Source organism: Limanda limanda, chromosome 5 (genome assembly GCF_963576545.1).
Source record: "Limanda limanda chromosome 5, fLimLim1.1, whole genome shotgun sequence".
Lineage (NCBI taxonomy): Eukaryota > Metazoa > Chordata > Actinopteri > Pleuronectiformes > Pleuronectidae > Limanda > Limanda limanda.
This window is the reverse complement of record NC_083640.1, coordinates 27,184,351-27,188,328: the sequence shown is the minus strand read 5'-3', so window position 1 is coordinate 27,188,328 and position 3,978 is coordinate 27,184,351. Positions and strand designations below refer to the sequence as shown.

General features: G+C 41.7%; 1 long non-coding RNA gene across 1 annotated transcript; it reads right to left on the bottom strand.

Moving 5' to 3' along the window:
* Nucleotides 1–2,115: 2,115 nt before the first annotated feature.
* Nucleotides 2,116–3,422, bottom strand: LOC133001914 (uncharacterized). The gene is made up of 4 exons (XR_009678237.1): nucleotides 3,001–3,422; nucleotides 2,670–2,780; nucleotides 2,457–2,550; nucleotides 2,116–2,365 (listed from the first exon to the last, which is right to left on the bottom strand). It is a non-coding gene; the product is annotated as an uncharacterized LOC133001914 (long non-coding RNA).
* Between the last annotated feature and the right edge of the window lie 556 nt (nucleotides 3,423–3,978).

The window sequence follows — 3,978 nt, the reverse complement described above, 5'->3', positions numbered from 1 at the left end:
GCAAGCAGAAGCTATTTCATAAAGATGTTCTTATTTCCTAATACCTGCTGGCAACATGGTACCACCAGCGTCCAATTTGCATATAAATGTATTCTATTTTATTGGTGTATTGTGAGGAGGATTTATTATGAGCGCTAAAGCATACAGACTTAAGCACAGTCAGACTCTGTTATGGTATTGCTCTCATGAAAGGTGGTTCTTTATTATGAAGATTTTAACCAGCAGAGCCCAAACACAGACCTGAATAGCAGATCAGGCAACTTGGTTATATGGTGCTCAGATATTTTACTGAGTCTGATGCAAACAAAGTGCTGCTTGTAAAAAGGATATCCGGGAGGGCCTGAATAATGCAAGATGATGAGAATGATCACACCCTGTGCAAAATTCTTAAAATATTCCTACTTCTGGGGGTGCATCGGTGCGCTCAGATCAATGTGTCTTATTTTTGTTGTTGTATTCTCTCTGTAAAATAAAAAAGAACTGCACGGTACAGTGGTAAAACTCTGTGTTGTTGAAAGTATCAAAAATATGAGACATTACAAGAATAGGAAATGCCCCATTCATGGCTCTTTAAACCCTTTGTTTGGATTCAGAGCTAACCAACATGCTTTAAATCTTCAGCATACAGAACACGCAGAAGGAAAACCTGGAGTCGACCTTTAGTATGTAAAACATATTTTGTGGAATATCTTCTAATTAAAAAGTCAGGAAATGTCATGTTGATAACATTGTAAAGGGTTAAAGTCATTGACAGGGGACTGGTGATAGAAAGGGACTGGTTGGAATTCTAAAAGCAGCAGGAAGTTGGTTAATCTCTGCCTGCCTACTGATCTGGCCTGTTCTTTCGACATTTGTAATAATTTGAGCAGAAGCAGTAGCTGCAAAACAGTTTGTGGAGGCTGTTAATGAAAAAAGTTTCTTTGAATTTATTTACTGGTGCCAGAAATCTTTGTCTCTGTTTGTGTTAGTGTTGCACGGCCTCCCAAGAAAGGTATCGGGATACCCAGCCATTTGTTAAGATACCTTTATGAATGACAGGGTTTGAATAAGAGCCGTATATTTCCTGTGTGCTGTGCAACACTTTGCCTCCACTCCATGCAGGTGTGCCTGCAGTGCCGCCCCAGGAGATGCATGGTTGAAAGTGCAAGTATGAGCAGCGCTCTCTCCGAAGCTCCAAGGCGTGTAGACAAAACAGATGCAAGATATGCAAATATTTCTGATACATCACAGACAGTGAGGGCAAGCCTACAGACACTATGAGGCCCGTCTGCAATAAATACTTCAAAGCTGTGAAAACCAAGGGAGGCAACATGTCGAACCTTGCAAAACACCTCGCATTTAGACATGCAGAGCCGTATGAAGACTTCAAAGACTGACAGGCTAGTGATGTGATACATAACATAAGTACATCATATCCAAACCCATGCCAAATACGAACAAGTGTTTTTTATTTCGTAATAAGTGAACATTTTCATCATCGGAGCTTATACACTCATGTGGCTAACATGCTAACACATTGTTTGAACTAACGTTAGCAACGTTAGCTTACACTAGACGAAAAGCAGTATTATTGTCACAGTGAACCTCTACGGACAGGCCTAATCCCCTGCTGTAACCAACTGTTTCCATGATGTTACCTCGGCGTTCGCCAGTGAAGACAAGGTGGGTCTATCGGCGTTTGCGGACCTTAAGGGGGATTTGGAGAACAAAGGAGAGAGCCGCGGGGGGGCTCGCTGAGCCTCGCGGACCGATCGCGACGTGTGATCTAATTAGCATATGAATCGGAGTCCAGCCGCTGGCTAGAACCTCTCTCTACTCACCATTGGAGGAAACCACAGACCCTTGAAACTAATGTCACTCGTGATTGGTTGGTAGAAGTGTTGCTATTGGTCACCTTATGGGTCATTGCAGTGCACACGTGGGGTCACAGCATTCCGCACGTGGGGGAAGCCCCTCCCACACAATATTTATAATAAAAATGTATATATTAATATTTATTATTATTTATAAGTAAGCCTTTACCAAAAGCACTGCAGTTAATTAAAACTAAACATTCATGTGATGCTTGATGTTATAGGTGAACATATTGTACAGGGAACAAATGTGAACAAGGTATATGTGGAGTGAAAGCTTTATTTACATACAGCAAAAATATTGTACAAAAACTCAGATGAGGCTTGAAATGTTTCTCTGCAGCCTCTGGGTCATGACTTCTTTGTGGGACTCTTCTCCAGTGTGTAGACGTCTGTGGTGTGTAGCTGTGAGATCAGTGTAGCTTCCAGTCTTATATGAAGTGTGGGACACAGGTCGGTGCGCTCCTGGCTGTGGAAGGATGGATCCATGTCATCTGTCCCGCTTCAATCAGCTGTAAACACATTCAGTAAAATTAGCACAGTTCAATTACAACATACACCTTTACATGTAACTGGAAAATTATTTAATGAATATAACCTTACCCTCTTTCTTCTCCGACAACTCCTCAATGCTGATGTAAGGTCTGGTCGGATCATACTGGCTCATAGTGTGTCTTTGTACGTCATGGACAGGCAGCTGGAAAACAACACATGTAACATGACTTTATTATTAATAAACGGAAATAGCCGCGCTGCATCACCGTTGGAAGATCCACAGCAAAAAAACACCAAAACATTTCAAAAACAGTTACTTACATTCAATGGCTTAATTTTCTGCACTTTAAATCCGGACTTTCAGCGTCTCAGCCTAACGCCTCTTTGTTTGTGTGTGTGCGTGTGTGTGTGTGGAGGGGGGGGGGGCTGAGGCTGTGAAAACATACAGAAAAAAGTCACGTTGATGAAAAAACTTAACGAGAACAAACTGTTACATCTAAGTAATTCATACATATTTACACATGCACTAGATCTGCTCCAGCACTCGATGCTGTATTCGTATTTTAGCAACTTTCTCGCTATCCCAAAGAGTGGCGGACATGCTTTCAGATGTAGGGTTAGCTTAGTGGTTAGCATGGCGTCTCTAGCTCACCGTAACTCAGGGACTGTGCTTCCGTCTTCTCCGCCTCGACTCGTCCACACCGGGCCCGCGGCTCTGCCTCCACACGCACTCATCTTCTCCTCCAGGGAACAGTGTCGTGTCGACTTCAGCAAGTTATTTACCCCGAAGACAGAGTCACTCGTACGGGACAAGCTAAACACGACCCGCTTCCTGTCTGCGGGACACTCGACGCTGCTGCACGGCGTTTACGAGGCTCTGATTGGACGAGTCCATCAGCTGATGACGCGAGCGGGTGACGTGAGCAGCGGTGTTTAGTACATTTACACACATGATTCACGCTGTTCTGTGTTCGTAACCTTATAGTTGAATGCACTTATCGTAAGTCGCTTTGGATAAAAGTGTTGACTGTTTTAATGGAATACTGAGAAAGTTTAATAACAACAATTAGACAATTGAAGTTCAAATTATGAAGGAATTTAAGCTCTATATTGTGTCTCCTTTATATTTAAAATAATAATCAAACTGAGTGGAGATGTATGTTGTATCCAAACAGCCGGCTGCTGTGTTTTGTCACTGTGCAGTCCATGGGGGATTAAATATTACTATTTTTATTATTAAATCATTAAATCAATGAATGTTTCATAGCAATTTTGAAAGTAGTGGTGAAAAGGTACCATTTATAATTCATGGAACAGCTTAGTTTGCCATTGACATGTGAATTTGATGCCAGTATTTTGGGAGGACAGATATTTTTATGGAAAGCCAGTAGAAGTTTGGAGCTTACAGGACACAGATGATCATACCCAGCATCATTTATTTGCTGGAAGAGGTGTGGTTTACACTTCCTCTGTGCATTTAACCAGCACAATTGAAAAAGTGACTGTAATCATGCCACTCTGTACAGTTGTTGAGATTTAGGATTGGATGACAATAAAAATTTGAAATAAAGTGCATTGTTTCATTTCTTTTGACTGCATTGACCTTTGTTCGTGGTATACAATATAATTC